The sequence below is a fragment of the Monodelphis domestica genome, chromosome 4 (assembly GCF_027887165.1).
Source record: "Monodelphis domestica isolate mMonDom1 chromosome 4, mMonDom1.pri, whole genome shotgun sequence".
NCBI lineage: Eukaryota > Metazoa > Chordata > Mammalia > Didelphimorphia > Didelphidae > Monodelphis > Monodelphis domestica.
In genome coordinates this window covers 331,970,027-331,980,605 of record NC_077230.1, presented here as the reverse complement: position 1 = coordinate 331,980,605, position 10,579 = coordinate 331,970,027, and the positions used below count along the sequence as shown (strand labels likewise).

General features: G+C 38.3%; 1 protein-coding gene across 48 annotated transcripts in view; it reads right to left on the bottom strand.

The window, feature by feature from the left end:
• DLG2 (discs large MAGUK scaffold protein 2) overlaps positions 1-10,579 on the bottom strand; it is a 2,177,398-nt gene that overhangs the window by 292,401 nt on the left and 1,874,418 nt on the right. The window lies entirely within an intron of this gene.

The following is a 10,579-nucleotide window of genomic DNA, read 5'->3' as shown; positions in this document are numbered from 1 at the left end:
AGGTAGACACTTCCACAATCTCGCCCCAGCCCAGTGATTTTCCTAAAGGGCAGTTCTGACTATGTCATACATATACTTCTACACTCAATAAATCCCTATCATCTCTAGGATCAAATATAAAATCCTGCTCAGTGTCCAAGCTCTTCATAGATCTTATTCTTCTCCACATACTCTGACCCAGTGATGCTGCCCTCTTTGCTGCTCCTTCATATCTTTCCATTTTTTATTCGGTCAAGCTCATTTTGGTTAACTTTGATATCTTCACCTTGGCCCAGGACCAGTTCTGCTTGGTTTTGATCCCACAAATCATCTTGTCCCTGTGCCAGTCACCTCTGTCTCCCTCACACTTTCCAGTTTCCTTTTGTGTATTGTCTTATCCTGTTAGATTTGAAGCTCCTTGAGGGCTGATCTGTCTTTTTTATTTGTATTCCCTGACTGAGCACATTGCCTGGTATGTAGTAGAAACTTAAATAAATGTTTATTGAATTGAATTGTTTCTCTGAAAAAGCCCCTCCAGGAGAAGCTAGGTGGCTCAGTGTATTGAGAGCCAAGCCTGGAGATGGGAGATCCTGGGTTCAAATCTGGTCTCAGATACTTCCGAGCTGTATGACCCTGGGCAAGTCATCTAACCCCAAATGCCTAACCCTTACTGCTCTTCTGTCTTGGAATTAATACATGATATTGGTTATAAGATAGAAGGTACGGGTTCTTTAACAATAATAATAGATTCGGTGTGACCCTGGGCAAGTCACTTGACCCCCATTGTCTAGCCCTTACCTCTCTTCTGCCTGGGAACCAATACACAGTAATCATTCTAAGACAGCAAGGGTTAAAAAAATTTTAAAGATACTCCTTTTCCTAAATCGGGGCATTTTCAGTGGCTGTCCAACATGCCTAGATTGTTTTCCCTCCTTATCTTTGCCTCTTTGATTCTCTGGCTACCTTCAAGGTCTGGGTAAAAACCCTATATTCTCCAGGAATAATTTCCTAATCTCCTTTAATGCTAGCTCCTTCCCTTGACTGGCCATGTCCAACTTATTCTGTGTATGACTTGTTTGTACAAAGGTATTTACTTGTCTCTCTCATGACACAGAGAGAGACTCTTGAGAACTAGGACTGTCTTTTGCCTTTTTTTTTTGTTTGTAATCCCAGTGCTTATCAGAGTGCCCAACACATCAAAGTCACTTAATAAAATCGGTTGACTAAGAAGGGCAAGATTGAAAGGGGAAAAAAAGAATCGACAAGAAATAATGCCAGTTATAGCATGAGAACAACAGTAAATAATGGTTTTGCAAATTTTGCTATGCTTTGAAAGCAAAAGGAAAAATCCTTAAAAATGAGTGCTTGGGGGGCAGCTGGGTAGCTCAGTGAATTGAGAGCCAGGCCTAGAGATGGGAGGTCCTAGGTTCAAATCTGGCCTCAGACACTTCCCAGCTGTGTGACTCTGGGCAAGCCACTTAACCCCATTGCCTAGCCCTTACCACTCTTCTGCCTTGGAATCAATACCAGTATTGTAAGGGTTTAAAAAAAAATGCATGCTTTGACCCTCTCGAGGCCTCGGTTTCTTCACCTCTAAAATGAATGGGTTGCTCTAAGTAAATCTCTAAGATCTCTTCTAGCTCTAAGACTATTGGTTTCTTTTTGTTGTTCACTTGAGGGAGTTTCTTCATGATCCCATTTGGGGTTTTCTTGGCAAATTTGCTACAATGGTTTGCCATTTCCTTCTTCAGCTCAATTTTACAGATGAGGAAATTAAGGCAAACAGGGTAAAAAGACTTGCCCAGGATCATATAATTAGTCAATATTTGACACTGTATCTGAACTCAGGTCTCCCTGATGCCAAGCCTGGCACTCTATCCACTATATCTCACTATACTTGGACTATATATTAAAAAACTAAATTCTGAAGTATTCAAGTGCACAGATTCTAAATAACTCATAGGTTAATGGAGCTGAAAGGCAGATACAGAGACTATACAATATAGTAAAAGAGTGCTATGTCTGGAGTCAGAATGACTCAGGTTCACTGGAGGAATTCCATGGGGACTGGAATGACCTCCAGGAAGTGATTCAGAGTGAGAGGAGCAGAACCAGGAGAACATTGTACACAGAGATGGATACACTGTGATACAATCGAATGTAACGGACTTCTCCATTAGTGGCAATGAAGTGATCCTGATCAACCTGGAGGGATCTATGAGAAAGAACACTATCCACATTCAGAGGAAAAACTGGGAGTAGAAAAACAACTGCTTGATTACATGGGTCGAGGGGATATGGCTGGGGATGTAGACTCTAATTGATCATCCTAGTGCAAACATCAACAACATGGAAATAGGTTCTGATCAAGGACACATGTAAAACCCCAGTGGAATTGCTCATCAACTATGGGAATGGGGGGGAGGGAGGGAAAGAATATGATTCTTATAAACAAGGAATAATGTTCTAAATTGACTAATTAGATAAAATTAAAAAAAAGTAGAGATGCTTTCCATTAAAAAAAAAAGAATGACAGGTTCAAATCCTGCCTCTGCCAGTTATTAGCTGTGTGAGCATGGGCAACCCACTTTACTTCTATGAGGCTGTTTTCTCATCTGTAAAATGAGGACAATAACATTCTGCCTCTTAAAAGTCACTGTGAGACTCCAGTAAGATTATATATTTAAAGCAATTTATAAACATTAAAATGCCTTTAAAAATACCTGCTATGATTATGAAATGCACCCTATAGTTAATCTAGGGAGATTAATGAGGGAAATACTAGACCTGGAGGCAAAGGAATGCTAGTTTGGAATTCTAGTTTTCAATTCCGACTGTACTATCTGCATGACATTAGATTTTTTTTTTCATTTTTCAGGGTTTCATTTTCCCACCTCTTAAATGAAGGATTTAGATTAAATGCTCTCTATGGTCCTTTCCTGTTCAAAATCCTTTGTCATTCATTTTATGGTTGCAGACTGTCCTGTTAAAGCATAATCTGGTGATTCTTCTGCTTTGATCCAATCAGCCATGGGATCTTTAATGGCACAGATCAATTGGTTGACACTCTGGGGCTTCTGTCAGTCATGTCACTGAAAGGTCAGTACTTCAGTCACAACTGTACAAAACCAAAAGGAGATCAGAGTGATGGTCTGGTGAACTCATCCTGCTGGACAGAGAACTTGATTCAAACCATTAAGTGCTCTTTGTTTTCTGATATTCTGCTTGGACTGTGTTGAACATTCCAATTCTTTTGACAGGATATGGAATATGTCCTGATGCTTTATTACAACAGCTCTTCTGACTTGAATCCAAATAGCCCAAATGGTACTTTCTTTTTCTTTTTTACATTCTTACCTTCTTTCTTATAATCAATACTATACCAAGGTGAAAGAGTGGTAAGGGGAAGGAAATGGTGAGTTAAGTGACTTCCATGGGGGTCACACAAAGAGGAAGTGTCTGAGGCCAGATGGGAACCCATTTCTAGACTTGGCTCTCAATCCACTGAGCCACCCAGCTGCTATGATGTCTACAACTACTGCAAAAACCAGCTGGTTGCATTGCCGAACATTAGTTCTTAGAAATTTCCTCTTCATATTGACCATAAATCTACCTGTCTCTATGTTGGCCTTAGTTTTGCTTTCTATGGCCAGCCAGAAGTTCAAACACTCTTCATAAAATCACAGTTTTAGTGTTAAAAAGGACTTTGGAAACCATCTAGTTCAACATCTTCATTTTATATTCATTTTCTAGATAAAGAAACTATGAGCCAGAGTAGTCAGGCGACTTACCCAATATCAGACAGTGACAGAGATAAGATATAAAACCAGATCCTCTGATTTCAATTTGTAGTCTTTTATTATACAATACTAGCTGATCAAATATTTGAAGACAATGATTATTCCTGCTGTGAGCCTCCCTATCCCCATTAAATCTTTTTTTTTCCTCCATACTGAACCACCCTGGTTCTTGGTTTTGGATTTCTTCAATGGCATAGTATAGCAAAAAGAGCAATGAACTTAAATATAGAATGCATGGTGGGGGCAGGAAAGCTGGAAAACTCAGGGGATAGAGAGCCAGAATGGGAGGTCCTACATTTAAATCTGGCCTCAGACACTTCCTACTGTGTGACCCTGGGCAAGTCACTTAACCCCCCATGCCTAGCCCTTACCACTCTTCTGCCTTGGAACCAATATATAGTATTGATTCTAACGTGGGAGGTAAGAGGTTAAAAAAGAAAAAAAAATACATGGGTTCAAATCCTGGCTCTGGTTCTTGATATCTATATGACCTTGAGTAAGTGATACCCCCTCTTGGGACTTCAATTTTCATACTGGTTAAATGATGGGAGGCCTTGATTGGATCAAATGATTGGATCACCTTGGAGGTTCCTTCCTGCTCTAAAGTCAAAAACAATTCTGGTTATCTCCCTTTGAATGTCATCAAACTTGTTAATACCTCATGTTAAAATGTGCCACCAAGAACTTAACTCAGTATTTGAGATGAGGGTCTATAACACTGAACTATATAACCAAACACTGAATCAGGATTTTTGTTTTGTTTGCTGTTTCATCTCACTTTAAATTTACATAAGAAAAATTTAGTCTTTCTGGAAAGAGTTCTTAGTCATGGAATCCCAATGGGTTCATTGATATATTTCAGAGCTTCAATAAACTTTTGCATAAATGTATACACATACATATATACATTCATATACTACAATCTATTTTTTTTGTAATCCTATGCAGTTATTTTATGCCACTAAAGTCATTATTCTAAGAAGAGGTCCAAATAGGGTTCTCCAGACTGCTATGGATGTCTTTGACACACTAAGAACTATTCTAGAACTATTATTATTAGAACTACTTAGAACTATTCTAAGAACTGCCCTCTGTCTCCAAAATTTGACTTATTCTTCAGTCTTAAGGGAAAGCAGTCAATCTATCTGTTGCAATTTTGCAAGTTTTCAGGAGGTAAATTGGGCTTCATGCCCAATCCATTTGTCCCTTGGCATTTACCATTTAAAAATGAGAAAAAAACTTTTATTTTTAAATTAGAACAATAACACTAATAATAATAAAAGATTCTAATGCAGAAGTTCTTAGCCTGGAACCCATGGATAGGCTTCAAGATGTATGCAAATTAAACTTGGATGGGAAAAATCATTATTATAACATTCAAAAATCCTGTATACTTTGTTTTTTGAATTTAGAACATTATTCAAAAAGGATCCATAGCTTTACTAGACTACCAAAAGGTCTAAGATAGTTAAGAACTTCCCTGTTAATAGCAAATTAAGTTTTTTCACATTAGTCAAGGATCTTCCTGTTGTTAACAGCTTCAATCTGCTTCCTGGCATGGCTTGGTAGCTCTCCATGGTTCACATGGTCTTGGTCTATAATCGGGAACCCAGGAACTCTGTGAGAGCAGTTAGGTACTCCAGGCATAATGATGTCACAAATGATCATGAAGGTCTAATTCAAAGCCAATGATTACAGGGTCTCCATATTGAAAATGCCTGTCTCATGACAGGGCTTGACTGGCAATCTCACTCTAGGACACTCCAATCAGCTTTTCATTATTCCAGTAGCTCTGGAGGTCATTTATAGAATTTTAAAAGTCAGATAACAAAGCAGCACCTTAACTGGCAGCTGGCTCAGCCTCTGGTCCTCTAAACAATTCTATTTTCAACTCTAAGGAAAGGCTTGATGATACAAGAAGTCTCTTTCCAGTTAAGACTAAATATCTGACCTAGAAATCAGTAGCCTTACAGCATCCAAATGGGTACATTCCATCTCCTACCCTTCGTCACAGGCTATGCCCATGTGTAGAATTCACCCCTTCCTTACTTCTACTTATTATTACTAGTTTCTTTTGAGGTTTATCTCAAGAGCCACCTCCTACAGGAAGCCTTTCCTACTTCTTATTAATATTCTCTCCTTCCTTAAACTATCAAATATATATAGATCTGTTCATATGTTTTATTATCCAAAATATAATGGATCATCATTGAGGATAGGCACCATTTTCCTTTTAAAAAAATATGATCAAAGATTTAGAGCTGGATGCCATCCAGTCTAACTCCCTACATTTTACAGCTGAGGAAATCAAGTCTCAGAGAGATTAAGTAATTTTTTTTGGTGTTACAAAATTTATTAAGTAGCAAAAGGGATTTGAACCCAGGTCATCTGACTCCAAATCTAGCACTCTTTCAATTGCACTACATTGCTTTGACTTGCCAGGTGTTACTAGGGTTGTGTGCCCTACACCCAACCAATAGTTACTAATTAACACTTGTTGATTGGATTACACTGGCTTGGGTTAGAAAGGTTTGAATTGGAATCACTAGATTGGCAGTTTCAAATAATATTCAAGGACCAAAAACTCCCTTGGATGTCTGGCCTCTTCTGCCTTGCTAACTTGTTCAAATGAAAGGTAAGGTTTATATTCTATCCCTGGAGGGGGGGGGGGGGGAAGAAAGGTGTGTGTATGTGTGTGTATGTGTATTTGACTTGGTTATCCAAGAAATCTCTATTGAGTGAGAATTGAGTAGCTGTCCCAGGAGACAAATCCTAAACACACACACATCTTCATACATATTCATATGCACATATATGTGTATGCTTATATTAATATATTGCATATATATTAATATAAATTGTCACACATGTATGAAAATACCAGGCTTCCCCATTATCCACTATTAACCCAAACTTGCATTTTAGAACACACCGTGATATGCAATTTGGGGCTTAAATTTAGTGGATCTAATAACATTTTCTATATCCTATCCATTACAGATAGACCATTAGAGCCTGGAAGGGCCTTTAGATCTTGTCCTTACTTTACAAATAAAGAAACTGAGTCTCAGAGAAGTTAACTGAGTTGCCAAAGCTTGCAGAGCATCCTGACACTCTGGCATCTAGAGCTTAAGTCCAGTGTGCTTTTCAGGCTAGCAGCCTGGATGTCTTTTACTTTTGTCATATTGAATGCTATTTTCTGATGGGCATGTGGAAAATGAATTAGGGAAATATTGAAGGGAAAAGAGAGAGCAGAAAATTCAATATTTTCCATCCTTCAGACTCCCAAACCCCAGTTTCCCAAGACAACTTTATTTAGAACAAGGAAGAGAGAGTGGAGGGAGGGGGGGTTAGCAGAAATCAGTATAGATCTAGTAATGACTTAAGATGATCTATTTAGGCTAACTTAGCTTCTGATGGGAAACAAGTGCTCTGAATTCAAGGTAATGGCTGGAACAGATTCTGGATTTCAGCCCTAACTAGCTCTGAGACTTATTAAGAGGAAGAAAACAAGTATGTATTTATTAGATCCCAATATGTGCCAGGCAATTTACAAGCATTATTTTCATTTCCTCCCCACAGTAAGTGTATTATTACCTCCATTTTGAAGTTAAGGCACCAAAGGCAGACAGAGTTTAAATGACTGACCCCAGACTCTAAGTGTCTAAGGCTTTGTTTGAACTCAGGTCTTCTTGACTCTCTGTCCAGTGCTCTAGTTACTGTGCCGCCTTGCTGCTTCTATTATCTATGACTTTGGGCAATACACTTAACTTTCCTTACATATAAAAAAAGAGATAATAGTGGATTTGGAGTCAGAAAGATCTGCAGTTCATTCCTACCTTGCTTTCTATGTGATCTCCTACAAATTACCTCACCTCTGGTGGAGGACCAGATGACCTAAATAAGCTAAAAGGGATAGAGTTTGATTTATTTAATATTTATTGAGTAATCAAGGTGTGATTCTGTATAAGTGAAATGGAGAATGCAAGCCAGAGCTGGGGCTAGTTCTTTGATCCTCTGGGATCAAAGCCTGAAGGTTATATATGAACTATCACCTGCTATCAATGTATGCTCATTCTCTCCACTTTAAATCAGGTCAACTTTTAATTTTTTTAATTATGTGGGGATCTGGAATATATTGTGAGTTAATTAAAGGCAAGTTGGTAGATAGCAGCTCTCCCCCTATTATGTGTCCAAAAAAAGTTATGGCTAAGCTGTGATAGGTGACTCTTGGTAGTTAATAAGAAAGAAACATATTTCACCTCAGTTCATCTTAGGTACATGTTTCAAGAATAAGAGCTTTATTAAATTGATGACTTGATAATATTTTCTCCCTATTGCCTTTTCTAGGAGTCAGAAATTCTAAAAAGGACTATTGGGGAGGGGAGACACTGGTTACAGTGGTCCCCAAACAACATTCACAAAATACCAACTATTGCCTTAAAGAAAATAAGAGATATCACTCAAGGTATGCATTTAACAACCCTTGCCCTTTAAGAGATACTTTTTAAAAGCATTCTCTTTCAATGGGTTTTTGATGTGGTTTATGTTTGTTTTCTATAGAAAGATTGTCAGTCAACTCAATAGTGTCTGAAAGAAGGCAACTGGGATGGTAAAGGAATTCAAGTTTATGGCATATTAAAAGGAAACAGGGAGATTTAGCTTAGAGGGAGAAAAAAAGATGAGAGTTGGAATGGGGAGGAGGGATAAGACATTAGAGCTGTTTTCAAATATTTGAAGATCTACCAGTTGAAAAGATAAAGACTCATCCTACTTGGACCCAGAAGGCAAACTAAGGAGGAAGATGCAAAGGAAGGGCTGGATTTAGGCTTCACATAAGGACCAACTTCCTCATTAGTGCTATTCAAAAGTGAAGGTTAGATGACCACTTGTCTATTCTGTCTTAAAGGAAATTCTTTTTCAGATATGGATTGGACTTAAGGGTTCTTAGACTTTTTAATGTTATGGATGAATATCCTTCTCAGAAAAAAAAGTTTGTAAATGCAGGAAATAAAATATATGGAGTTACCAAGGAAATTAATTACATTAACATTCAGTTCTTAAATGACCATTTTTTTAGTTCATAGATATCCCCCCACTTCAAGTTAAGAACGTATGGTCTAGATTTTCTCTAAGGTCTCTTCCAACTCTGAAATTCTGTGAAATTTAGTTGACAATCATCTCAATGTGCCAAAATACTTGTATTAATGTGTTATCATTCCCAGGGCTTATTGGATCATTCCCTAAGAGGAACAGAAAAGAAAAAGAAACAATTGCCAAGTAAGAAGAAATTCAATTTATTCTGCTCCACTACAAGCACAATGGCACCATTTCCTCATAAACAGCATTGAATCAAAACCTAGAAGTAACTACAAAATACACTGTTTGCCCTAGTGTGCTTTCTTTTGAAAACTGAGTAGACTATAAGTGAATATCAAAGATATCCCAGGAGTACTTTACAACTAAGTTTTTTAGGGCATTCAGATATGTCGACAGTGTTCAGAGTACTCAACTGGGTGAACTGGACATTAAAGCAATACCAGAGATAGAATTTTTAAATGACAGTGATTTGCCAAGTCTGCTGCCTTAAATCATATTACTATATTAGATTCCACCTCTCCCCTTCCCCTCCCCCACTTTTCCTTTTCTTGTATAAGTGAGATGAATATCAACAATTTCACAGACCCCATTAAGGGGCAAGTGCTTGCTAAAATTATAAACTCCAGTGTCTCCTGGAACCTACATCTCTCTAGAGTCCTCCTACAATGTGCTGCTTCTTGGGAACATAGGAAGGCAAACTTATTCTGAGCTCCCCCCCCCCCAAAGGGAGAAAAATCTTATTTTAACAACAACAATAACAACTTCAGGACAAAAGAGGCAAGTCCCACAATTAACACACTAGCATTTTTCAAGTTTCTAGTTCAGATTCATATAATTTTAATCCAGAAAGAACCTAAATGCTCATCTGTGCCAATACTACATTTTACAAATGAGGCAATTAAGGTGCAGAGAGATTAAGCAATGTGCCCAAGGTCACACAGATAGAAAATAAGGAATCTAATCAGGATTCCTGGACTTTAAAACCAATGCCTTTCCCATTTCACCAAAATACATTTTTTTTTTGGTTTGTGATGTTTCTTCTAGTTCTAATGTTATTAGAAAAGCTGTCACTTCCCAAATCATATACTTTAAATAGTAAACCTATAATGGAATAAAATATATCCACCTGCTAACAACTACTTTCTCTAAGTAATGCTATCAACCAACTGATTTCCTAGATAAAAAAGAAGATTAAAAGAACACTATTGTCGAGAAGCTCCAACTAAAAAAAGCCTGGGGGTGGGGGTGGGGCTGGCTGTGGCGGTGGGGTGGGGTGGGGTGGGAGAGATGCTATCTGAAAAAGTGAAAAAAAAATAGCATGGTCTGAGATAAACAGTTTGGACAGACAGACTGCAACTGTAAGGTCTCAAAAAAGAAAATAGCCCCCTTCCAAAAGTCAAGGCAAATGGGAACTGTACCCCTCCCCCACATTAGTAATTGGGAGAAAAATACATTTAATCTATTTTCTTTCTGATCCCACCTTTCCATAGCGAGACCGTGAACCGTTCAGCCACTGAACAGGGACTGCTACATTAGCAGTTGTCCAGGAGACTCCCTCCAAAAGGGGAAGGCAGAGGAGCCTGGTGGGGAGTGAATGTTGACCACAATGCCTTCCCCTTCCCCTTCCCCTCTCCTAAGGACGGAACAAATACCGCAAGCTTCCCCGAACCTCTCCAAGAAAGCTCAAGGATCAAAGAAAG